Source organism: Eriocheir sinensis, chromosome 9 (genome assembly GCF_024679095.1).
Source record: "Eriocheir sinensis breed Jianghai 21 chromosome 9, ASM2467909v1, whole genome shotgun sequence".
Classification (NCBI taxonomy): Eukaryota; Metazoa; Arthropoda; class Malacostraca; order Decapoda; family Varunidae; genus Eriocheir; species Eriocheir sinensis.
The window spans coordinates 13891677-13919176 of record NC_066517.1 but is presented as its reverse complement, the minus strand read 5'-3'; positions in this window follow the sequence as shown (position 1 = coordinate 13919176).

The following is a 27500-nucleotide window of genomic DNA, read 5'->3' as shown; positions in this document are numbered from 1 at the left end:
AGTACACTCATCGGTCGGGCCGGGCGAATGAACAGGCCGCGTAAATGAAAAATGGTGGGCCTTTCATTGCTTTGCTCTCCTACTTATAAAAACGAGCGTCATACAGGAACCGATTTTTTGGGGGGTGGGGGGGTGAGCTCCCTTTCTCCCTTTCCCTTTCTCTAGACCTGGGATCTTATTTGTATTTTTAGGCCTTTTTTTCTTTTTGATGAACTCCATTTGTATTTTTTATGAAGTTTTGTTTCTTTTTGGTGAGCTCCTTTTCTCTCTCGTATCATTTTCTCTTTTTTTCTAGACCTGCGATCTTATTTGTATTTTTAGGCCTTTTTTTCTTTTTGATGAACTCCATTTGTATTTTTTATGAAGTTTTGTTTCTTTTTGGTGAGCTCCTTTTCTCTCTCGTATCATTTTCTCTTTTTTTCTAGACCTGCGATCTTATTTGTATTTTTAGGACTTTTTTTCTTTTTGATGAACTCCATTTGTATTTTTTATGAAGTTTTGTTTCTTTTTGGTGAGCTCCCTTTCTCTCTCGTATCATTTACCTCTTTTTTTTTAAACCCTGAGATCTTGTTTATTTTTTGTCTCTGTGCTCTTGAATCGTCGATCTAACTAATGAATGGAATGAATGAATGAAAAGATTAACCCACTTTTCATTTATATTGCCTTCGTTTACCTACATGCTTCCCTTGTACTACACATCTTCAATTGCTTTCCCCTTTTCATCCTAATTTTCCTATCGAGTACCCTTATTTATTTTCTAACCCTCTTTATTTTCATTTATTTTCCCATTTTTTCCTGATTTTTTTTTATTCCTAACCATTTCATCACTTCTTCATTTTTTTTCCGTACCTGAATTTTAACATTTTTTTTTTATTTCTTACTCGCACGTCATATTTTAATTTATTTTCTCTTATCCTAAATTCTTCATCTTTTTTTATCATTGCTTAGCCTCAAACTTTTATTTATATTTACATATTCTAATTTTTCTACTCCAGATTTTTTTTTTAATTCTAACCCTGACATTTTATTAGTTTTTCCATTTCCTACATTTTTTCACTACTGCCACGACTACCCCCCCCCCCCCCCACCACCACCAACAACAACAACAACAGGAGCACAACCAACAGCATACAGGAGTAGAAAATTTAAATACCGTGAACACACCGGGTGAAAAAAAACGTAATCGCGGATACATGCATGCAAAAAAAGTATTTAGTTTCCCCTCCAAACAGAACAGAATCAACAGGAAACACAGGGGAGCGACGTGGAACTTTTTTTGTCGTTGTTATATGTTTTCACTGCATTTTTTTACTTCGTGGTGGTGGTGGTGGTGGAGGAGGAGGAAAGTGGTGGTTGAGGTGTTGTGATTGGGATTGCGTGGTTTTGTTTGTGGTGGTGGGGTGGTGGTGGTGGTGGTGGTGATGGTGGTGGTGGTGATACTGCGAGTGTTTGTGTTTCACCACTTCAAATTCTTAACTTTTCACCACTCCTATTATTTCCTTTCTTTTTCCTTCCTTTTCCATTCTCTTTTCCGTCTCATATGTTATAATCTCCCCACACGCCTCCATATTTTCTTTTTGTATTTCATCCTTTCCAGACATTTTTGTATTCCAGCATTTCCAGGCATTTCACGTTTCACCACTCCTTGATCCCTCTTCCTTCCTTCCTCTTCCATTATTTGTTTCAATCCATATATTATCATCTTCCTACACGCCTGCCCTATTTTCCTTATCCTTATTTTTCCGTTTTCCTGTTATCAGAAGTAAGGGTGCATTTCACTTTTCGTTACTTATATACTTTTCTTCTTTCCTTCCTCTTCCATTCCTTGTTTCAATCCATATATCATCATCTCCCTGCACGCCTCCCCTATTTTCCTCATCCGTATTTTCCCGTTTTCCTTTTATCAGAAATAAGGATGCATTTCACTTTTCGTCACTTCCATACATTTCTTCTTTTCTTCCTCTTCCATTCCTTTTCCATCCCATATCTCATCGCCTTTAAAATATATTCGTCGAAAAATACCCCGTAGCCGCCCGCCTTAACCCTTCCTCTTTCATTTCTTTGCTAACCCATATTCCTTCTCCTTACTCCTTACTCCTTCCTCATTTTCTGGGTCCGTTTTCCCGTCTTTTATTTTGTCAGGAGTAAGGCATTGCGTGGTGATTTGAGTGGGTGTTGGTGGTGTGGAGGGAATAAATTGGAGTGCTTTTTGAATTAGTTTATGTTAAGCAGTGTCTAAAGTTAGTCGGTGAGGTGAGACGAACAAGGAAGAGAAAATGAGGAAACTTAACAAAGGAGGACAAAGGAGAGAGGCGGCAGAAAATTTGAAAAAAACGTAAAAAGTAATAAGGAAAGTGAGGAAAACAAAGAAAATGGAAATTGAAAGAAAACGTTGTGATAAAGTTATGATATGAAAGGCACAGAAAATAAGACAGTGTAAAAATAAGGAAAGTAAGGAAAACTATATAGAAAAAAAATGGATATTGAAAAAAACGGGGTATGAAGTGCTATATCAAGTAAAGGGCGGCTGTATATAAGTTTTTGCAGGTGTTTGTGATCGTGGTGACTGTGGCGTTGATTGTTCTTAGTAGTGGTGGTAGTGGTGGTGTTGGTGTTATGGTGGTGGTGGTGGTGGTGTTGATGTTATGGTGGTGGTGATGGTGGCGTTTGATTGTTCTTGGTAGTGGTGGTGATGGTGTTGCTGTTATGGTGGTAGTGATGGGGGCATTGATTGTTCTCGTTGGTGTTGCTGTAATGGTGGTGATGGTGACGGTGGTGATGGTGGTGTTAATTGTTCTTGGTGTAGTGGTGTTGCTGTTACATTGGTGGAGGTGGTGGTGGTGGTGGAGGTGGTGGTGGTGATGGTGGCGTTGATTGTTCTTGGTGGTGGCGATAGTGGTGTTGCTGTTACATTGGTGGAGGTGGTGATGGTGGAGGTGGTGATGGTGTTGATATGCGAGCCCAGACCCATGTTTTAACGAGCTGCGCCACCAAAATAAAACCAAGGGAAAAAAAATGGTTCCGACACCACCACTAACTCTCCACCACCTCTCCTCCTCCACCTCCACCTCCTCCACCTCCTCCTCCATGGCACTCTCTCACACCCCAATCAACCTCTCCCACTCTTTCTCTCTCACTCACTCTCTCTCGCTCACTTTTTCACTCACACACTCACTCACACCCTGGTCATGGCCCTTCTCCTCCTCCTCCTCCTCCCTCTTCCTTACCCTTTCTCTCCTTCCCTCCCTTCCCTCCCTCCCTCTTTCTCTCACTTGATCCTTGACATTTCGATAGCATTTTTTCTCTTTCTTTTCTGTTCCTTTTTTTTTTTTTTTTAGTTTTATTTTCCGTCAAAAGTAATTACAGTTCGGTGAAAAATTTTGCGCCGCTCACCGACCCGAGGGCTTTCATTCCTGGGTTGAGGGCTTGTTGATTTGTTTACATTAGAGAGAGAGAGAGAGAGAGCGAGAGCGAGAGAGAATGCTTTGTCCAGTCTAGATGGCATTTTGTTTTTCTTTCCTATGTTTTGTCAGTGCTGAGTGTGTGTGTGCGTGTGTGTGTGTGCGTGTGTGTGTGTGTGTGTGTGTGTGTGTGTGTGTGTGTGTGTGTGTGTGTGTGTGTGTGTGTGTGTGTGTTTGCCATGCCATCAGATCCCGCAACACGCCCCTCTTCCTTTCCCCCAAACACACACACACACACACACACAAGCCGATAAACACACAAGCCCGCGTGCTCTTCTTGTTTACCTGGCGACGTTCACACCTGGACGAATACACCTTCCGTTTCCTCTCCTTGCTTCCTCCTTCCTCTTCTTCTTCCTTCCCTCCTTTCTCCTCTTCTTCCTTCTCTCCTGTCCCTCTCCTCATTCTCTTCTCTTTTCTTCCTCAGTTCTTATCTCATTTTTCCTCTTCTTCTACTCATCTTTTCTTCTTTCTTTTCCACATTCTCATTCTCACGTCTTTTTTGTTTACTCCTATTATTCCTTCTCCTCTCTCCTCTTTTCTCTTCCCTTCCTCCTCACTTCTTATCTCTCTATCCCGTTGTTTCTCCTAGTCTTCGTCTCTCCTCGCGTTTCTACATATCTTCATTTTTTTTACATCTTCTTCAGTTTCCCTTCCCCCCCACTTCTCATCTCTTATCGCCTCTCATTTCTTCCTACTTATCATTTATCCTCCTCACTTTTCTACATATCTTAATTTTCTTTTATCTTCAGTTTCTCTAATCACACCAACCCGCGTAGGACATCACCACAAGCGGCTGTAAAAAGATATCATTTCTGTCTTTTCACTCACTCACTCTCCGCCGCGCGTGTGGATCCCCGCTGTGCTGGATCTGAGCCTTCCGTTCACTCTAACGCGGCGAAAACCTGCACAGTAATATTCCGTCATTATGAAAGCCCCATCAGATATCAGGCCCATCATGCGTTGCGAGGCCGGATAAATGGGAGGGATGAATATGAACGCTGGAGGAGGAGGAGGAGGAGGAAGGACAGAGGAGGAGGAGGAGCAGGAGGAGGAGGAGGGGTAAGTGGATGAAAGGTGGTGTTCCTATTGGTGGAGGAGACAGCTGGTGGCAACGGAGAGGAATATTGAAATGAGGAATGGAATATCATTTTGGTGTTTATATATTCCTTTTTTTCCCTTAAGTCTTGTTTCTTAGATTTGTTTCTCTCTCTCGAATGGTTGTTATTGGAAAGACTTCTGGTGTTAATTATTTTTTTCCCAGTACATTATTTACTGATTTTATTTAGTGTTTTTCGTTTAGTTATACGTGTTTTTGTTTTTGTTTTTATAGTTTTGCTCAGTATACTTTTTGCGGGTGGAAACGACTACAAATTTTACTACCTACAACATCTTTTATTATTTTTGTTGTGTAGTCATCATTTCAGCTTTATCTCCACTTCCGGCTCCATAATAATAGTTTTAGTTTCATCTTCTTGCTTCACTTTCCTAAGACTGCGCGCGTCATACCTAAATCCTTTCTGAGGAGATTTTCTTTTCAACAATTATTTTTTAGCCTGAGTATATTCCGCCACCTGAAGACGCACCGTGAGCAGGTTTATCTTTACCTGCCTCATTAGTGCAACACCTGGCAGTGGGGGGGGGAGAGGGGGTGCCACGTGTTTGCCAATCGCCAGGTGTGAGGTGAGCTGAAGCGCCACTCTTGGTCTACCTGTGGGGAGGTCAGGTGTGTTTGTGTGTGTGTGTGTGTGTGTGTGTGTGTGTGTGTGTGTGTGTGTGTAGGGATGAGTCTTCGTTAGTGTCACCTGTTTCACCCGCCTGATTAATTGTTGTTTTTCCTGCTATTTATACTCTTGGATCTGCTGTTTCTGTTGCTGTTTGTGTTTGTGTTGCTGTTTCACCTGTCTATTTTATTCCTGTTGCTTCTGATATATTTCTGGTGCTGCAGTTTCTGTCTGATTTCTGATTTTGCTGTCACTGACCTTGCTCTAACCGTCCCTGCTGCTGATGATGGCGATGACACTATTGGTAATGCTGCTGCTGCTATTACTAAACCCATTTCCGATTTGACGTGAGATTATTGTCATTTCGAAGCGACAGTCACGTTCACAACCATCACCACCACCACCATCATAACCATCACCATCGCTGCAGTCTTCACCACCACCACCACCTCGAATCCAATCACCACCATCACCATAGACCATCACCAGACACCTAACCATCACGCTAACGGGAATGAGGACAGCGAACACTAAACAATATATGATAAGGGAAGGGACGGGAAGGGAGAAAGCGTGTGTGTGTGTGTGTGTGTGTGTGTGTGTGTGTGTGTGTGTGTCTTTGATTCAGGAAATACACACAGTTACATCCCTCCCGCCTCCGCATCTTACGAACATACCTGCGCACACCTGGCCAAACACACACACACACACACACACACACACACACACACACACACACACACACACACACACACACACACACCTGCGCGTATTCTGTGACGGTCAATTGCACATCTTGACGGCCAGGTAACTGCTCGCCCGTCCCTCCCTCTCTCCCTTTCCCTCCCTTCCTCTCTCCCTCCTCTGCTTCCTTTCTCTACCAACTCTCCCTCACACCTCCCACTCCGTCTTGATTGGTCCCTTCAGAACTTCCCTATCTGCCTCGTTTTCCTCCTCCTCCTCCTCCTCCTCCACCACCTCCTCATCTTCCTCTTCTTCCGTCTCCTTCATTTCCTTCTGTTGTCTTCCTCCTCTTTCTACAACTCATGTTTCTCATATTCATCATTTACTCACTCACACACTTATTCTTCTTCCTTCTCCTCCTCCTTCTCCTCTTTTTCTTCTTCATGTTCCTCCTTCTATTCTTCCTCTTAGACTGACCGAACAGAATTTGGAATCGATTTTGACGTTAGCGAAGTTGAAAAATGGATGTGGTCACTGAGATGTGTGTGTGGGGTGGGGGCGTGTGTGTGTGTGAGCTTTTCAACACACACACACACACACACACACACACACACACACACACACACACACACACACACACACACACGCACACACACACACACACGTACTCTCATCCCTCATCATCAGGTGGACGCCTAACACGACTCCCCTCTCAGCAGGTGTTCAGTACGTCATTACACTAACCATTCCACTCTTCCCACGACGATCCTTGATTATCCAGGTACTCTCCCTACTCTTTCACTCCCCTTTTTGCTTCCTCTCCCTTCCTTCTCTCTCTCCTCCATTTTTGTCCCTTCCCACACACTACTTCGTTTCCTCTTTTCCTTTTTCGTCCATCAACCGTCTTCAGTTTTTGTTATTTCTCATCCGCTCTTTTTCCTCTCTTACTCTTTTCCTCTTTTCCCCTTTCCATAATTTCTGCTTGTTTGTCTTTTCCAATCTCTTTATTTTCTCTCCTCCTCCTGGTCTTTTTCTCCCTTCCATCTCTCTCCTTTTTACGTCATTTCTTATGCTTTTCTTTCCCACTCCTCCTCTTTCCCTTCCATCACTGCCCCTCTTTTTCGTCCTTTCCCATATGTTATTTTTCCTCTCCTCTTTTTTTCCTTCTTCTTTCCTTATCTCTTTTTTATGTTCTTTCCCATACTCTCCTTTCCTTCTCTTCCTCTTGTTCTTTTTCTCCTTTCCTCATTTCTCCGTATTTTTTTCGTTCCCATGCTCTTTTTTTTCCTCCCTTCTTCTTTTCCGCTTTCTCCTTTCCCTTCCTCACCTTTCTTCGTCCCTTGCCATATTCTTTTCCATCTCTTCCTCCTGTCCTCTTTGTCCCTTCCATCTCCCTTCCTTCTGTTTCGTCCCTTCCCATAACTCCCAGAAAAGCAGTTCACCTTAAAAATAAAACAAGGCGTCAACTCGTGTTCCTGTTTTTTTTCCTTTTGTGTTTTTTTTATGGTTATGTTCCTGTTTTTTTGTGTTTGTGTTTTGTTTTTCTCCTCCAGTCGTGTGTGTTGTGTTGTTTTCCTGGTCGTGTGATAGGATGCAAGGGCTATCTTGGACACACACACACACACACACACACACACACACACACACACACACACACACACACACACACACACACACACACACACACACACACACACATAATATCTGTTCTTTTATGGCAGCGGTAAAATCTGCTTGTGTGTGTGCGTGTGTGTGTGTGTGACTCGAACGTTAAGGAAAAAACACTAATGTCCAAAATGCGAATAAAAGGTTTTCTTGTTTTATTCTCTGTTTGTTTTGTTTTCACACGGTGTTTGTGATGCTTTCTTTATCTTTTCCTTTCTCTCTCGTTTTTTTTTTTTTTAGGCCAAGAGGATTTAAGAGGGAGAAAATGTATATATAATAGAAGCGAGTGTTTTGTTTTGTGCGTTTTTTTTTTCTTTTTTTTGTTGCAAAGCTGCAGAGAGGTACTTTTAATGCGAGGTTTTATGCTTGTTATTTTTTCACAGAAGTAGAAGACTGTACTCGGTGTTTTTTTTTTTTTTTTTGTTTTGTTTTACTACTCGTTATTGTAATTTTTTGTAATGTTTGGTTTAATGCTTGTGGAATAATGTGTGTGTGTGTGTGTGTGTGTGTGTGTGTGTGTGTGTGTGTGTGTGTGTCTGTGTGTGTGTGTGTGTGTGTGAGAGAGAGAGTGTGTGCGTATTACTGCTTTTCTTTTTGCATTTCTGTGCGGTAATGAATAGGAAGTGCAATGTAAGCCTTTGTTTCTGTCTTGTTTTCTGTCATTATTTTTAGTAGTAGTAGTAGTAGTAGTAGTGGTGGTAGTAGTAGTAGTAGTAGTAGTAGTAGTAGTAGTAGCAGCAGCAACAGTGGTAATAGAGGCAGCATTAGCAGTGGCAATAATATCAGCAGCATTACCATCAATAATTTACTTAATAATCCTAATTGTCTCACCTCTTGAAGGGAGGCGCCAGGTGACTGTTGGGAAGGCACGTTCAGGTGTCGGAAGGGAGGGAGGGAGAGAGGAGGGGGAGAAAGACAAAGGGAGGAGGGAGAGGAAACTTCAGTTGGATGGCATTCACAGAGGAGGAAACTGATTTGGAGGGCATGGAGTGGAGAAGCAAGCAGAAGGGTGGAGGAGGGAGGGAGGGGAAAGGCAGGAAGGGAGGGTTAGGCAGGAGGAGTAGGAGGAGGAGCTGGGGTGCATGAGGAATCTTAGAAGTTGAGGGAGAGAGTAAAGGGAAGGAGGATGTTAGGTTAGTTGAGGGAGAGGAAGGGAGAGGGAAGGGTGAAAGTGGGAGGTAGAGAGAGTGGTGGTGGTGGTGGTGGTGAGGGTGTTAATTTGATTAGTGAATTGACTGTTTTTGTTTGATTGTGGGATTCACTGAAAGACTTAAAAGAACGTCAATTTGAGTGTATTAAACTAGACGGAAAAAGTTGATTATAAAAAAAAATGGATTCGTTATTATTGCGTGTGTGCGTGTGAGAGAGAGAGAGAGAGAGAGAGAGAGAGAGAAATCGAAGCACATGTCTGGTGATAAAAATAAAACCGCTTTTAATATAGAACTGAGAGAGAGAGAGAGAGAGAGAGAGAGAGAGAGAGAGAGAGAGAGAGAGAGAGAGAGAGAGAGAGAGAGAGAGAGAGAGAGAGAGAGAGAGATAAAATAAAAAAAGGGCAGAGTAAAAGATAAAAGTAAACGCCAGCTTTGTTTTTTTAAGTAATGAATTTTGGAGCGAGGGACGAAAAAAAAAAACGGGGAAAAGATAGAAAGAAAAGAAGGAAAATGGAAAATAACAAAAAACGGACATTCTTTTTAATCTGAAAACTCGCGAAAATACAAAAGAAAAGCACCAAGAAAAAAAAAAATCATAAAAAATCCGGATAAAAAAATAAAAATAAATAGAATAGCCGAATGGGAATATAAAGAAATCGGAAAATATATACATAAAGATTTATTTGGAACATTTTAACTTTACGAATTAAAAAACAAACAAATCTATGAAAGTTAGGGTAAGGGAATAAAAATGTGAAATAGAAAACGAAAAGAAGCCAAACGAGAGAGAGTTTCTGTGGTGGGCAAGGTGCTGGAGCGTGTGGTGGCTGCAGTCATCTGTCAGCATCTGAGTGAAAGCCATCTCCTCTCAGATAGACAGTTTGGCTTCAGGCCTGGCCGGTCCACCGCGGACCTCCTCCTCCTCCTCTCCAAGGATTGGCAAGACGCACTGGATGAAGGCCTGGACACACTCGTGGTAGCCCTGGATATTGCTGGAGCCTTTGACAGGGTTTGGCACGCGGGGTTCATTGAGAAGCTTCGCGCCAAAGGTGTCCAGGGTGCCCTACTGATGCTGCTCAAGGATTACCTCCAGGGGAGGACCCTTCAGGTGGTGATCAACGGGCAGTCATCAAGGCCTTCACCAGTGCATGCCTCAGTTCCACAGGGTTCCGTGCTTGGCCCAATCCTGTGGAACATATATATCGACGATCTCCTCCGGCAGCTATCGGCAGTGTCAGCGTACGCCGATGACTGCACACTCTCCCGCTCCTACTGCCGCCCCGACAGCCAGCGCGCCGTCGAGGAGATCAACAGGCAGCTCAGTCTGGTGGAGCAGTGGGGAGAGGAGTGGCAGGTCACCCTCGCCCCGGAGAAGACGCAGGCCATGGTCATCTCACGGTCCCCAGACGCCTCTCGAGCAGTCTCAGGCCAGCTGCGTCTTGGAGGCAAGAGTCTGCCCCTCCAGGACCACATCAAGGTCCTGGGAGTGACTGTGGACCAAAGCCTGCGCTTCGACCTCCACGTCCGAGCTGTTGCCCGCCAGGCCTCCCTGCGAGTCTCTGCCCTGCGAAGAGTAGCGGGATCCCTCGACCCACGGGGCATCCTCACTCTCTTCAAGGCACAAATACGTCCGTATCTGGAGTACGGTGCCCTCTGCTGGATGGCGAGTGCTGCCACCCACATGCAGAGGCTCGACGCAGTGCAGCGACGAGCACTGCGTCTGGTGGAGGCCAGCGAGCACCTGGAGGAGTCGTCTGCCACTGTGACATCGCTGGAGCACCGCCGTGATGTCTCAGCACTGGTGGTGTGTCACAAAGCCCAGGTGCAGGGGGTTCCCCACCTCAGCAGCTTGAGGCTCCCTCCACGCGCTGCTCAGAAGTTCACCCGGACTACACTCTCTGGTGACCAGCTCGTGGAGGTGCCTCGATCACACTCCAGGCAGCACCAGCGCACATATACAGCCAGGACCACACGCCTGTGGAACATGTTCACGTCAGCCACTCCCCAAGTGGAGAACATGAGCATGCAGCAGGTAAAGCTGGCTGCTCACAGGTGGCGTGAGGGACACCCAAGTGCGCTAGTGCTATAAATTATAAATATGAAGTGACAAACTGACGTTATTCCATAATGTTTTTACATGTTTTTCTTTACTTTTTCGTATTTTGTATTTGTATGCTTGAATGTTTCAACATTCGACAATTCAATTTGTCCCATACACGGGCTCTTAGAATAATTATACCTAAAAAGTGTAATTTTGAGCCTCCTTTTTTTTTGTAAAAATTTGTTTAAATAAAGAGAGAGAGAGAGAGAGAGAGAGAGAGACTTTATTCTATCTTCACTTCTCGGCTATTTACGTGATTTAGTAGAAAACGTTGATATGAAATAGGAAAAAAAAACAGGAAAAAATGTAAACTGAGAAAAAAAAGAAAAAAAAATGTAGAATGAAGGGAGGGATGGAACGAAAGAGAGGAGGAAAGAGTAATGGAAGAGGAAAGTATTTATTAATGTGGTATCCGAAAAAGTGGAGAAAATATGGGATTTAAGGAGGAAAGGGGAGATTAAGGGTGGAAAAGAAAAGGAAAAGAAGAGAGAGTAAGAAAGATTTGATTTAACGAAAGAGTGAAGGAAGGAAAGAGAGAAGAAAATGTGAGAAAAGAAACTAGCCGAGAATGAGATAACTTTGATAAAAAAGAAGGAAAATGGGAAAAACGAAAGACCAAGCAATAGGGAAGAGAAATACGTGATTGAAAAGAAAATGGATTGAGGGAAGGAGAGAGAGAGAGAGACTGTCACGGTTCAGTCTATCATCAAGTTCCTGCATCGTGTGCCTTCTCTCTCTCTCTCTCTCTCTCTCTCTCTCTCTCTCTCTCTCTCTCTCTCTGCCGTTTATTTTCCCTTTTCTGACCTTGAGAGAGAGAGAGAGAGACAGAGAGAGAGAGAGAGTGAGTGAGAGGAGTGGAGAAAGAGATGGAGAGATGTGGAAGTGAGGAGAGTGGAGGGAGGGAGGGAGGGGTGGAGAGAAGTTACCTCCACGTGTTCTCCTCCACCGATCACTTTAACTCCTGAGAGAATGTTCATGCCGACAACACAAAGTTTCCTCCACCTCTCCTCCACTTCTCTCCACTCTTCCACTTCTCTCCTTCATCTTTCCTGTCCTCCTTATTCTCCTATGTTCATCTCTCTCCCCTTTCTAACTATTTGTTCCCCTATCTTTTTCCCCTATTCTCTTTTATTTATTTCCTCTTCTTCTTTATCCTTCTATGTTCATCTCATTTTCCCTTCCTTAACTCTTCTTTTTTTCTCTCTTTTTTCTCTCTTCTCTTTTACTTCTCTCCTCCTTTCCTTCACTCTGTTTTTATCTCATTTTACTGTTTCTCCATTATTTTCCTATCCCTTTTCTCTTCTTCCCTTTATCTATTTCTCTTTTTCCCCTTTTCGTTTTTCCTTTACATTCTCATATACTTCTTTTCCTCGTCTTCTTCAGTTTTTTCTCTCTCTCTTCTCTTATTTTCCTCCCTTTTTCTCCTCTCCCATATCTATTTCTCTTTCCCTACTTTCATTTTTCCTTTCCATTCTCTTATGCTTCTTTTTCTCCTCCTCTTCACGTTTCCCCCCACTCTCCCCCCTCTCCTTTTTCTGCGTTCTTTAACCTTCATTTTCTTCTTTCTTTACCGTTCTTCCTCCCCTCTTTCTGTCTCGCTTCCATGATTACTTCCCTTCCCTTCCCTCCGCTCCACCCTCCTTTCTTCCTTCCCTCTTTTTCACCACCTAATTCACACCTTTCTGCTCATTTATCCTCGTATTTACCTGTCGTTCACACCTCTCCCATTACCTCACCATCTCCCCTCCTCCCCTCCTCCTTCTATTCTTTCCTGTCTTAAGTGTGTTTTCTTTTCCCTCATAGTCATCAATTTTCTTCCCTGTTTTTCTTCTTTCCTTCCTTTCTCTTTCTGTCTCATCTCTTCCTCCACCTTCCTCACCTCCAACTCTTCCTTTTACATCTTTTCTTCTCTCTTTGTATTCCGCTTAATTTTATCAATTCTCTTCTTCATTCTTTTTTTTTTCCTTTGTCTCTCTGTCTTCTCTTTTCTATTTTTATATCTATTCCTCTGCCTCCATTGTATCTTCTCATTTTCGTCTTTTCCTCTTTCTTCGCCTCTTCTCTGTCACAGCTTCCTGCATTCTTTCTCTCCATCATTCTTTTCCTCTCTCCTCCTTCATCTTCTCGTCCCCATCTCTATCACACTCGTAAATAAAAGAGGCAATTATAGTACTCTTTCATCCCTCTACACATATCTCTCATCATCCTCCCAGTCATTTTTCATCCCCCTTTTTCCCCTTCTTCCTCTTCCTCCTTCTTCCCCACCTCCCTCCCTTCCCCATCCTTCCCCACCCATGTACTTTTTCTTAAACCATTCTATCTCTCTCTCTCTCTCTCTCTCTCTCTCTCTCTCTCTCTCTCTCTCTCTCTCTCTCTCTCTCTCTCTCTCTCTCTCTCTCTCTCTCTCTCTCTCTCTCTCTCTCTCTCTCTCTCTTTTGTACCCAGTTTAGAGTGGTTGTTGACGAAGGGAAAGGGGGAAGAGCAGATGGAGGTGGAGGAAAAAAGTAGAGGAGGAGGAGGAAAGAGTGTGTGTTGTTCATCAAAGAGTTTGGAAGGAAAATTAATGTTCTCTCCACTTACCTCCCTACTTGTTGTGATTGCTCTCTCTCTCTCTCTCTCTCTCTCTCTCTCTCTCTCTCTCTCTCTCTCTCTCTCTCTCTCTCTCTCTCTCTCTCTCTCTCTCTCTCTCTCTCTCTCTCTCTCTCTCTCTCTCTCTCTCTCTCTGTTTTTTACTATTTTCGAGTTTTTTTCTGTTTTTTTTTTGCTTTAGTTTGTTTAATTTTTCTTTTCTTTGCCTCTTCCATTCTTATATATTTGGTTTTGTGTTGTTTTGTGACGTTTATTTTTCCTTCTTATCTCTCTTTTCCTTCCTTTCCATAATTTTCACGCCCTTTTTTCTCCTTCTACTCCTACTTTTCATTTTTTTTAGATTTCCTCAATTTTTCATCATGTCTCTACTTTCCTTCCTTTCCATAACTTCACACTCTTCCTTCCTTCTCCTTCCTTCCTTCCTTCTCCAGTAACTCCCTCTTTTTCTCTTTCCTTCCTTCTCTTACACGCTCTCTCACCTCCCATCATCATTTTTTCCATTCTTTTTTCCCCTTGACTTGCCTTTCCTTCCTCTCCTTAATTCCACCACCTTCCTCTGCCCCATAAGTTCCCATCTCCGTCCTTCGTGTGTCTCTGCTTAGAATTATGGGTCATCTTGATGCATAGGTGGCGGAGAGGCGTTCAGAAGGGAGGGGGAGATAGAGGAAGGTCACTAGTGGGGTGGGGGGGACGTTCAGAAGGGAGGGAGAGAGGGAGAGTTTGAAGAAAATGACGTAAGTATTGGTAAGTGTAGGTAAGGAGGAGGAAGAGGCGGAGGAAGCGTAGGTAAAGGAAGGAAGTGAGGAGATAAAAAAGGTAGGAAAAGGAAGTAAGAGGGGAAGGAAGAGATGGAGGAGAGAAGTGAAGGAAAGGGAGACAAGATGGAAAGGTAACTGGAGAGAGATATATTAGGTGGAGAGAACGTGAGGGAGGGAGGGGTCAGGGAGGAGACAAGGAGGGAAGGGAGGTAGGAAAGAGAGAGAGATGGGGAAAGAGGAAGGAGGATTGTAAGGGGAAAGGGGGGGGGGGGAAGAGAGGAAGGGTTAGTGGAAAATGAAGGATAGGGTCACCGTGGGAAAGGGATTGGGGAGGGGGGGTGAAGGATGAGGGACGGGGCCACTCTTTTGAGGATTAGGTTAGGGAGTGAAGGATGGGGTCAGGCCTGGAGGAGGGTGGAGAAGGAGGAGGAGGGGGAAAGGGTAGATGGGAAGGGGGAGGGGGAGGGGCAGGGGGAGTAATAGGCGAGGTCAAGGATTTTTCGTGTCTGGGTCAATACTTTTTCCTCGAGTTTAGTGGAAAGGAAAAAGTTTGTGAAAGGAAGAAAGGAAGAAAAGGAGTATCGATTAGCTTACTTTTTTCTTGTCCGTTATTTAATTTTTTTTATTTTCTCTGTCGTGTTTAGTATTTTTTCCGCAGTTTTCATCTTGATATTAGTGGAAAGAAAGAAGGGAAAAAAAAATTAGGCACCAGATTGTTAGCTTTACCCGTCTATTATATTATTTTTCTTATATTTCTTTTGTGTGCTTTTTTCCATCTATATTTTTTCCTCGTGTGGCCGATGGAAAAAGAAAATACATTGGTTAGCTTTGTCTGCCATTGCGTATTTTTCCTTCTATTTTTTCTTTTTTTCTTCTAAGGTTTTTGCTACCTTTGACATTTCCGTTCCGACATCACCTTTTGTTTTCTTTACAGTATGCTGCGACCTGTTTCTATCCTCTTTTTATCCTGAATTGCCTGTCTTTAATATAGTTTAGGGTTGCTGCTTAGGGCTACTCATTGTTCTTTTTATTCTCTTATTTCGTAGCTTGTTTTGGACTGTTTTCGCCTTTTTTTTAGGTCTGTAATTTGGCAACCCTTTCTAAAAAAAACACCTTTCCTTCTTTTTATCTTAAGTTGTCTGTCTTTTTTTTAAGGGGGTGGGACTGTTTCAGGTCTCATTGTCCGTTTGTTGTATTGTTTCCTAGCTTCTTTGGGGTGCTGTGTGCTATTTATGTCTATTTTGGGTGTCCGTCGTGGCTTCCCTGTCTAAAAACGTATTTCTGCATGACACACCGACGGGAAGCTTGTAATAAAAGAGCAATAAAGATAAACGGTTTCCTCGTATAGCCCTTACTAGCGTCCCATATTTCTCTTCTTCCTCCTCCTCTTCAGTATTAATATCCAGGTGCTCCTGATATTACCTCAGCACCTGCTCGTATTACCTTTTTCATACCGTCGATAATATTTTACCTCTCTCATTCCTTCCATTTTCTTTTTGACATCCCTGAATCCTTTTTTTAGCCTTTCGGTTGCTCTTTATTTACATTCTTTCATTCTAACTTGTTTTATATTGTTTTATTAGTGTTGTTTTTATTACGTTTTTAATTTTAAGCGGTTTTATATGGTTTCATTAGTGTTGTTTTATATCACAATTTTAATTCTTAACCAGTTTTATATAGTTTTACAATATAATTAATTCTTTTACCCTTTTTAATTAAATAATGTTTGGTATAATTTAAAAAAATAGTGTATCTAATATTTTATTCAGCGCCACATGACCTTGAAGTTGCGGCGCCAGGACAAACGCCCCAATAATCAATCAGTACATTCTCTCAGGTGTTCTTCGTAGCTCAAGTGTCCATTTTATTACACGTACCGAGCTCCCTTTATTATTATTTCCCAAGGCCACAGCGAAGACTAACCGGGCTCTCATGGTTGGCTGACTTTTCCCGTTCAAGGAGCAGAGGCCGTGTAAAAACATATCTTTCTTATCTCTCCTTAGCCAGCCTTACATTCTTCATTTATCAATCTCTTACTCCCACACACCAATCAATTTAAGCATCTCCTCTTACACAAACGACATACAAATCAGGCTTCCTTCACCCATCTATTATTCTTCATTTCTTCTGCTCTCAGTCCCTCCATATCTCCTATGTATCCATCCATATACCAATCACCTATTCTATCTTAGGATCACAAAACAGCCCATGAGAATCCCAACGGCTTCCATGAGAGGCTTTTCAAACAGGCAAACGGAGAGGTCAATACGTTTAAAAATACGGACTAAGGGACAATGAGACGAAGATGAGCACTACGGCCACGCGTAGTCAGTATCGTATACCAGAAACATTACATTATATTCCATCGTTCTGCCCTGCTTGTGTATTACCTTCCCCTGTCCTTCCCATATTCTGTCTTTTCTAAATATTTTTTTTTATCATACCTTACCTTCACCTTTACCTTCCCTGTCATATCTACCTTTTTATTTGTGGTATGATATTTTGAGTTTATTTCTGTCCCATCCTCCTCCTTCCATTAGCTCCTTTACAGCATGAAGTCCTCTTTTCCCTCAACCCCCTTTCACGTCAGGCTCACGCTTAACTCTTTATCCTTTTTATTCCTTCTCGTAAAGCTCGGCGTCTTGAGGTCACGTTAGGAAGAAAAGTATATAAAAAAAGAAAAAGTAAAACGACAAACGGTATTTTTTCTCTCTAAACTCTGATTTCCTCCTTAGCGTCAGAGGAAGATGTCAAGGGGACGGAAGGGGAGGGATTGGAGGGGACGGGTAGGGAACAGTGTAAGGGAAGGGGGAAGAGGGGAAGAAAGAAAGGGAGAGGGGGAAGCGGTAAAGGGAGGGAGGAGGAGGAGGAAGGGAAATGGGAAGGGAAGTGTCCTAAGACTTTGTGGGTCGCATAAAGAAGAGTGGAGAGTAATTTGTTTAAGTTACGGTCTTGTGGAGGAGGAGGAGGAGGAGGAGGAGGAGGAGGAGGAGAGAGGTGAATGCGGGGAGATTTAGATGAGATGCAAGAAGCTGAAGAAGGAAATAAGAGAGGAATGGATGAAAGAGGAAATGAAGAAGGGAAAAGGAGATGAGATTGGGACAAGGAAACAGATAAAGATAGATAAATAGATGGATAAATAAATGGATAGATAAAATAGATACATACAAAGACAAAGAGAAAGATCCCCCTCTCAAAATAAAAATCAATAGAAAACAACAACAAACAAATACATTCCCCTCTACAACATTACATCCCCGCTAATTACTCACATCAAAACACGTCAACAAAACAAACATACAAACATACAAACACAACCAAAGCAAACAAACACGGGCGATAACAGGACAACAGCAACAACAACAACAATAATAAAAAAAATAATAGTAAATACACAACATAGATCACTGAGGATTTTCTGGGGATTCGTAGTATTGCGGAGGAGGAGGAGGAGGAAGAGGAGGAGGAGGAGGAGGAGGAGGAGGAGGAGGAGGAAGAGGTGGTGGTGGAGGAGGAAGGAAGGGCTACTAGGCATCCCCTGAACTGAGGCACAACAGCTGGCACTAAAGGAAGAGGAGGAGGAGGAGGAGGAGGAGGAGTAGGAGGAGGAGGCACTGAACCGCATAAAAGGTATTCCCAGACTAGGCCTCTTCATCCCACTTTTTCTTCGCTCTTTTTCTCCTCCTCCTCCTCCTCCTCCTCCTCCTCCTCCTTTTCCAGCCCTCACACCTGGCGTACTCTCCGTTCCTCTTTTTACCTCATTTGCATATTTATTAAACCTGCTTTGCCTTGGTTTCTCATCGTCATAAGTGGCTCGTGTGTCACCTTTATGAGCTTACCTGGCAGTGGTGTGACGTGGGGGAGCTTACCTGTGTAATGTTCACCGTATGAGTGTTTGTGTGTGTTCGTTTGTAAGGTGACTTCGTGGTTCCTCGTGACTCCCTTTCCCCTCCCTTCCTCATGAGCAATCTCCTCACCTGTATTGCTTTCACTTTTATTACATGTTTATTTCATCTCACGTGTGTGTGTGTGTTTGTGTTTGTGTGTGTGTAGTATTCCTGGTTAGAGAATCGTAGGAACAATGTTTACCTGTACTATCCTATTTCTCAGGTGAATATTAAAAGGTGTAATTGCTTGTGGATTTTTTGGTGGATGATTTTTTTTTTAGTCCACCGTTATTGTTTTTTTTTTTTCTTTGTGGAATTTTAAATATTTTTTTTTAGCTGTGTTGTGGTAAGCTGAGGTCGGCCTAACTGTTGTCTGCATCTGCAATACACACACACACACACACACACACACACACGCACACGCACACGCACGCGCACGCTCACGCACACCTGGCCGGGCTGCATCCTACCTGCTTTAAAATCTTCTCTTTTTTTCCCGCCTGTTTGGTATTGTTAGTTATTCATGGGTTGTCATTGTTGTTGTTGCCATTATTATTGTTACTATTATTATTATTATTATTATTATTATTATTATTATTATTATTATTATTGTCAGTAGTAGCAGTATTAGTATTTTTTATTATTAGTTACCTGCTACTACTACTACGACTATCATTATCGCTACTACTACTACTACTACTACTACCTACTACTACTACTACTACTACTACTACTCTCACCACTACCACTTCTACAACCAGTCAGTATTGTCATCATTCTACTTCGAAAAAAAAAGTACCATCCTATTGAAACCTATCAAATCAAGCCTCAAAGGACCCCCCCCCCCCTAAGACCCGCCACCTCGCAAACCTTGTTAATGTATGAGTAAAGAGGAACTGAAGCGTCCGCCGTTGGGGGTGTTGACTCGGAAGGGGCGGGGCGGGGGATGATAATACTGCGATTATTTCTGGCAGTCACCCGCTCCTTTCCCTCGCCCTTCCTTTTTTTTTCCTCTTCTTTCCCTTATTCTCCTTCTCCCTCTTCTCTTTCAGTATCAGCCTATGCATTCCTCTTTCCTTTTTGTTGCTTTACCTTTCCTTCCTCCTCTTCCTCCTCTTTACCATCCTCTCCCTCTTCTTCCTCTCCTTCTCTTCTGCCAATGTCAACCAATCCATTAATGAATGTCCCCTCCCCTTCCCCTTTCTCTTCCTACCCTTCTTTCTCTCCTCCCTCTTCTCCCGTCTCTCTTTTCCTTTCCTTCCTCTTCCTTCCTTTCCCTCTCTCTTGTCCATTTTAACCTCTCTTTTCTTTTCTCCTTATTGCCCTTTTTCTTTCCCTTTCCTTTATCTTCCTCCCCCTTTTTTCCTCATTTCTCATCCATTTCTCTTGTTACTTTTCACTCATTTCTTCTCCTCTCCTCATTTTCCCCTTCCTTTCCATTCTCTTTCCCTTTTTCTTTCATTTCCCATTTATCGTCCCTTCCTCTCCTTTTCCATCCTCTCCCTCTTTCCCTCCCTGCTTTTCTCTTTTTCCTCATTCCAGTTCATGTCAATCCGTCCCCTTCCCTGTCCTTCCCTCCCTGTGTGTGTGTGTGTGTGTGTGTGTGTGTGTGTGTGTGTGTGTGTGTGTGTGTGTGTGTGTGTGTGTTGTTTCTCGTTATTTTCCCCTCACTGTCATTTGAATCTTGGCCCATTTTCTCTCTCCTGCCCTCCCCTCCTCCTCCTCTCCCTTCCTCTCCTCTCCTCTCCTCTCCTCTCCTCTCCTCTCCTCTCCTCTCCTCTCCTCTCCTCGTGCGCCTCTCCTATCCTTCTCTTCTTTCCTCCTTCCTCCGCCATTCTCCTCACCGCTAAAAAGTTTTAAAGGTTAGAAAGCGTTTACGACCGAAGAAGAGGAGGAGGAGGAGGAGGAGGAGGAGAGGTTGGGTATAGATGCGAAGAAGGGATGAAGGACGAGGGAAGAGGAGTGAGAAGATGCTGGAAGAAAGAAGGAGGTATAAACACAGAAGGGAGAAGAGGAGAAAGAAGAAAAAATGATGAAAGGGTGGATAAAATGTGATAATAAAAATGTGGAGGAAGGAATAAAGAGTGCTACGGAGGAGGAGGAGGAGGAGGATGGAAAAAATGAAGGAGGGGAATGACAAAAAATGAAGACAAATGAACGAAAGAGAAAAAAAATAAGAACATGGAAAGACAGAGCGAAAGATAAAACAAAAAAAATTAAACTATTAGATAAAAAAAATGAGAAAGAAGAAAAGAAGGAAGAGAAGGAGAAGGGATAAAGAGGCGGAATGAAGAAGCCAGAGAGGGAGGAGGAGGAGGAGGAGGAGGGAAGAGTGAGGATAAGAAGACGGGATGAAGAAGGACGAGGAGGAGGAGGAGGAGGAGGAGGATGGATGCTCCCCGGATGAGTAAGTTTTAATATCGGAGGAAATGAAGCACCTTAGGTTTATATCGCCTCGCCGACTGACTCACACGAGACACTTGCCTGAGGAGAGAAGGAGGGAAGGAGGGAAGAAAGGAGAGAATGGAAGCGGAAGAGTAAGAAAGTATTAAAGAAAAGAATATGAACTAGGGAAGATAAGGAAGAAGACAGGGAAGGATAGGTAATGATATGGGAAGGAAAGAGGGAGTACGAAGGAAAAAAAGTAGAAAGGAAGGCAGAAAGGAGAGAAAGGAGGAGGAAGAAAAAATCGGAAAGAAAATACTGTTGAAAAGTAGGGTAAAGAATGAATGAGAGAAGGAAAGGATAAGGAAATGATGGAGAAGAAACAGAGAGGAACGAGGGGGAAGGAAATAAATAAAGAAAGTAGGAATTGAGAAAGGAAGGAAAAAAGAAAGGAAAGCAAGGAGGAGGAAGAGGGAAGGAAAATATGGGATCGATTAAGCTGCTGAAAAGTATGGAAAAGAAGGTAGAAGGAACGTATGGATAGGAAACAAAATAGGAAGGAAGGAAGTAAGGAAGGAGGGAAGGAAGGAAGGAAGGAAGGAAGGAAGACTGCATAAAATGTCACTTTCTCGAGATTTTTTACGGGCTTTTGTTTTCTCTCCTTAAAAAAAATGTATGTTCGTATGCATGTGTTCGTGTGTGTGTGTGTGTGTGTGTGTGTGTGTGTGTGTGTGTGTGTGTGTGTGTGTGTGTGTGTGTGTGTGTGTGTGTGTGTGTGTGTGTGTGTGTGTGTGTGTGTGTGTGTGTGTGTGTGTGTGTGTGTGTGTGTGTGTGTGTGTGTGTGTGTGTGTGTGTGTGTGTGTGTGTGTGTGTGTGTGTGTGTGGCAAGGTGTGACGTTGCGAACACTTGTTTTCTCACTGAAGCTAAAAATAAATTCCTTTAAAATATTCTTCAGGCAACGACGAGTCATTTTCTCTCTCTCTCTCTCTCTCTCTCTCTCTCTCTCTCTCTCTCTCTCTCTCTCTCTCTCTCTCTCTCTCTCTCTCTCTCTCTCTCTCTCTCTCTCTCTCTCTCTCTCTCTCTCTCTCTCTCTCTCTCTCTCTCTCTCTCTCTCTCTCTCTCTCTCTCTCTCTCTCTCTCTCTCTCTCTCTCTCTCTCTCTCTCTCTCTCTCTCTCTCTCTCTCTCTCTCTCTCTCTCTCTCCTCTCTCTCTCTCTCTCTCTCTCTCTCTCTCTCTCTCTCTCTCTCTCTCTCTCTCTCTCTCTCTCTCTCTCTCTCTCTCTCTCTCTCTCTCTTGTATCCCTTTCTTTATTTCCTCCTCTTAGTCCCTCTGCAGAACACTCATTCGCCAGCGTAAACGCGACTATGAAAAGCAAATTGCAGGCGAAGCCAAGTCCAACCCGAAAAGTTCTCCGTATATAAGAACCAAAAGAAGACAAAAGCAATATCGGTCCCTTAAAGATGAAAGTGACGTACTAACACAGGACAGTAGACAAATGGTCGAAATCCTAAACAGAAACTTCGCGTCTGTGTTCACGGTCGAGAATACCCAGTCCGTACCCGAGCCCTACCCCACCGATGGAATAACTCCCCTAGAAATTGGCACAATCGAAGAACGGGATGTGAAAGTACCTAGACAAACTCAGAGACAAACAAGTCCACCGGACCCGACGACTTGTCACCCAGGCTGCTCAAGGAACTCAAGCAGCAAATCCTCAAACCACTCACCGCCATCTACAATCTGTCACTACAACAAAACAAAGTCCCAAAGACTGGAAACAAGCGAATATAACTCCGATCTAAAAACAAAAGTGTGACCCTAAACTACAGACCAATCAGCCTGACCTCTGTGGCAGGAAAAATCCTCGAGAAGATCATCAGAGACAAAACTCGTTGGGTTCCTTGAAGACAACAACATCATTTCCGATGCTCAGCACGGTTTCAGGAACAACGCTCATGTAACCAATTTATTGGACTTCTTCAAGGTATCTATGAAAACTGGGATAATCATATCCCCAGCGATGTTATATATCTAGACTTTCAGAAAGCCTTTGACAAAGTGCCACACGAAAGACTACTCAAGAAACTCAAGTCGGCAGGATTAGGCGGCAATCTGACAGCATGGATCAGGACTGGCTCACTGGAAGAAAACAACGGTTATACTCAACGGACAGGCCTCCGAGTGGCTCCCAGTCACAAGTGGAGTGCCACGGTCAGTGCTGGGACCCATACTTTTCATCATATATATCAACGACCTAGAACTTTGAAATCAATCTTTCAAAATTTGCCGACGACACAAAGGTGGGTGGGAAGGCCCTCACAACAACAGACTGCGAAATTATCCAGAGAGACCTGGACCAGATCACTCGGTGGTCAGAAAATGGCAGATGTCCTTCAACACTGCCAAATGTAAAGTAATGCATATCGGATCCAGAAACAGCAACCACACATACCACATGGGTGGCGAACCACTACATGTTGTGCAAGAGGAAAGAGACCTCAGGGTCACCATCAGCAGTGACAGAAACAAATAAAACACTGCAAGTCCGCCTGTAAGAAAGCCAATACAATGCTTGGGTTCATATCGAGGAACTTCGAATACAAGACGCCGGGAGGTGTGTTATCGTTGTACAATTCTGTGGTAAGCCCCCACCTGGAATACGCCGTGCAATTCTGGTCTCTAATTACAGGAAGACATTGAATTAGAGAGAGTACAGCGCCGCGCCACGAAGATGATACCATCACTGAGGACAGCCCTATGAAGAGCGACTCGAGCGACTCAACCTCTTCACGTTGGAAAAGAGACGCCTGCGGGGAGACATGATACAAGTCTTTAAGTACCTGAACAAGCTCAGCATTGATCCTCCAAACTCTTCCACGCTACAATCCAACCTGAGAACAGAAACAACGGAAAAACAATTCCAAGCAAGGCGATGCAATACCGACATCGGCAGGAGTTATTTCTCGAACAGAGTTGTTCGCCACTGGAACAGCCTTCCTGCTGAAGTGGTTAGCGCAGAGACCATCAACTCCTTCCAAGAAACGCATTGATCGCCACTTTGCTGCATCGGGAGTGAACTGAACGTTCCCAAGAGTAGGTACACAAGTGCTTTAATCCTTCCCTGCAAGCCACTCCTATGGCAAACGGATTGATTGAATCACTGAACGCAGGCAGCCTAGTAAAGAGCCAACAGGCTTTCTGCTGCCTGCTAGTCCATGTTTCCATGTTTCCTCATCTTTTCCTTCTCTCTCTCTCTTTTAGACTCCGTGGAAACGCCTGGAGGGACTGGACGGGAGGAGGAGGAGGAAGAAGGGAGGAAAGTGAGGGATATTACCTTCCGGAAGAGGCGGGAAGAGTTTATTCCTGTTTCCCGGACACGTTCTTTCCCGTATCTTTCCCTCCCGCCGAAGGTTGTTTGTTATGCACGGTGACGACGCTTCCTTCTGGGGGAGGGGGGGTGGGGAGCGGGGAGGAAGGAGGGGGAAGAGGGATGCTGCATGGCGTTTACTTGTATCATTCTCGTTCTTCGGGTGGGGAGGGGTAAGAGGGGGAGGGAGAGGGAAGGGGGTAATACATGACCTTTTCTTGTATCATTCTCGTTCTTTGGGGGTGGTAAGAGGGGGAGGGAGTGGGGTAATACATGACCTTTTCTTGTATCATTCTCGTTCTTCGGGGGTTGTAAGAGGGGGAGGGAGGGGGGTAATAAATGAACTTTTCTTGTATCATTCTCGTTCTTCGGGGTGGTAAGAGGGGGAGGGAGTGGGGTAATACATGACCTTTTCTTGTATCATTCTTGTTACTTGTATTGGTTTTATTGGCAACCGGGCTCTTGCAGACTCCTTACGTTCTTATTAAGCTGTTGAAAAGTATGGAAAAGAAAGTAGAAGGAACGTATGGAGAGGGAACAAGATAGGAAGGAAAGAAGAAAGGAAGAAAGAAAGAAAGGAAGGAAGGAAGGAAGAAGGGAAGGAATAATCTCCGATCCTCCTCCATAACTCTTTAGCCTTTCCAACTTTCCTTGTATCTCTTCCAAGCCTCTTTTTTATCTCCACCCTGTCTTCCCCTCTGTACATTTTTACACGTTCCACTTTTCTTTACATCTCCTCAGTATCTCCGTTACTTCTGTCACCTCTCCTCGGCATCTCATCTTGTGTAACCCTTTTCTTCTCCTCCGTTCCTTCCTCAGCCACTTCTTTACCTCTCCTCCACATCTAAGCTTTCCTCCTCCATTCCTCTTGCATACCTTCTATATCCATTCCTCCTCTTCTAATCCATATCTCAACTTTCCTCCTCTCTCCATTTCTCCTCCTCCTCCACACTTTCTTCACTCACTCCTCCTCCACACACCTCCTCCTCCTCCTCTTCTCTTCCACATCTGTGCTTCGATTTCCTGAGATCTGTCGTTTGATTTACTCACCTCCTTGACGTTTCTCGCGTACCCAGCGGAGAGAGAGAGAGAGAGAGAGAGAGAGAGAGAGAGAGAGAGAGAGAGAGAGAGAGAGAGAGAGAGAGAGAGAGAGAGAGAGAGAGAGAGAGAGAGAGAGAGAGAGAGAGAGTATTGAAAAGTGTGGTAACAGTTCAAGAACGCTTTCGGGGTCATTACTCTGGATAAAAAGAAATAAGAAACGAACGAAATTTCGTGGATTGTAATATGCAGATGTCTACTTAATGGCCTGGGGTAGAGAGTTAATGCGTAGTGCCATTAATTGATTAGAGAGAGAGGGGGAGAGAGAGAGAGGGAGCGGGAGAGAGAGAGCAAGGAGAGGGAACGGGAGGGAGAGGGAGACAGAAAAAGAAAGGGTGCGAGAGGATTTCAGAGAGAGAGAGAGAGAGAGAGAGAGAGAGAGAGAGAGAGAGAGAGAGAGAGGGAGACAGAGAGAAATGTGCGAGAGGATTTCAGAGAGAAAGAGGGAAAAGGAGAGGGAATGGGAGAGAGAGAGAGAGAGAGAGAGAGGGAGAAAAAGAGGGAATGGGAGAGAGAGAGAGCGAGAAGGAGAGGGAACGGGAGAGAGGGAGAGGGAGAAGAAAGGGTGCGGGAGGATTTCAGAAAGAGGCCAACACTCACTCCTTTGTCTCGCACCTAAAAATACTCCACAATAAATGGTCCCTCGGGGTTGCGGTGTTAAAGTGAAGTTACCGTGACCTTTTTGTGCTCACCTCGGGTTGCTCACAGGTGCACACAGGTAATATGGCTGAGAGGTTCGCGGAGCATCAATCTCAGGTGACCTTCTGCAGGTGTGACGTGATGTAAAGGCTAGTTACGTCTGTGAGGGAGGGAGGGGGGGGGGGGTCGCGGGCTGTGTTTGTGTGTGGGGGGGGAGGGAGGCGGGGAAGAGGGCTGTGTTCGTGTGTGGGGGGGGAGGGAGGTGTATATGTGTGTGTGTGTGTGTGTGTGTGTGTGTGTGTGTGTGTGTGTGTGTGTGTGTGTGTGTGTGTGTGTGTTTGTTACTTTTAATGCGATGTTTTATGCTTGCTTTTCTGTTTTATGTTTTTTTTCTTGCTATCCCTTAACGCAAAGAAAAAGACTTCTCGGTGTTTTTTTTCTTGTTTGGTTTTGTATCGTCATTGTAATTCTATGTAATGTGTGGAATAAGGTTTGTGTATGTGTGTGGGTGTGGGTGTGGGGTGTGTGTGAGTGTGTGGGTGGGTGGGTGTATGTGTGCGTGCGTGTGCGTGTGTGCGTGTTAATCTGTGTCTCTTTGTTTCTTTTGATCTTGGTCTCCTTTGTCAGTGTCTGTCTGTCCATCTGTCTGTCACTCTTTCATGTCGTTTTAAATTCCGGACACAGAAGTATTATCGCCGCAGGTCAGCATTAATCTCTTCTTTTTCATCTCTAACACATTCGCGGAAGCTCTTGTGATATTCATTTTCTTTGTTTTCAATTTTCATACCTCGAGTAAAATGGTAAAATGGATCAAGATATTTTTACACTCTTTCCTCTCTCCATGGATTTGATTTTTTATTTTTTTTCCATGATTCGTGAAAGTTTAGAATTGGCGTATATTTTTTTTTGTTTGTTTCCGTTACAGTTTCTAAGGTATTTTTTATTTTATTTCCGTTAAACTTGAGACCTTATTCTTAACTTCGATTTTAAGAGTCAAGAGATAGCATTTTTTTTTTTTTTTTTGTATATATGATTCTGTTGCAAGGTTGAGACATTTCTCATTTTTCTTTATTTTCCCTAAACTTCAGACTTTATTCATACCTTTTGTCGTGATAGTTTAGGTTTTGCTTTAATTATTTTCCTATGTTCAATTGTTACGAGGTCTAGATCATTCTCATTTTATTTCCCTTAAACTTGAGATCATATATTTCTGTTGCAAGGTATAGAGTCTTATTGTTCCATTTCCTGAAACTCAGCATCCTATATTTTTCTTACAAGGTCTAGAGGATTATTTCTTCATTCCCTCAAACTCAAGATCTTATTCGTACGTTTCTCAACACGTGACTGATTGGCTCATTCCGCTTGCAACACCTGTTAGATCCTTTACTCCGGGGGCCCAAAAGTTTCGTGTGAATGTTTAATAACTTCCAAACCTTACTTCTGCCGACAACTTCTTGATCTCACGTTGGCAAGGCGTTATGTAGTCGTTTAGTGTCCGTGTGTCTGTGTGTATGTGAGCTTGTTTCCTTGTGTTTTGATTGTTATGTGTTGCCTTATTGATAGTGTTTGCGTTCCTCTTTTGATTTTCGAGTCTGCTATTTCAATGTGTCACCGTAAGAAGGAAGGGGAAAATATTTATCTGTTCCGTAATATTTTGATGAAGTGCTCTGTGTTGCCTTATTGGTAGTGTTTGCGTTCCTCTTTTGTTTTTCGAGTTTGCTGTTTCAATGTGTCACCGTAGGAAGGAAGGGGAGACTATATATCTGTTGCGTTATATTTTGATGAAGTATTCTGTATTGCGTTATTGGTAGTGTTTGTGTTCGTGTTTTGTGTATTTGTGTTTCTACCTCAATATGTCAACCGTAGGAAGGAAGTGTCAAGGGAAATATATCTTTCTGTATACCGTAATATTTCATAGTATCATATCGGTCATTTGTATTCAGTTCACGTGGGATGGATAGTAACGTGTATCGCCTGGTTTATACGTGAT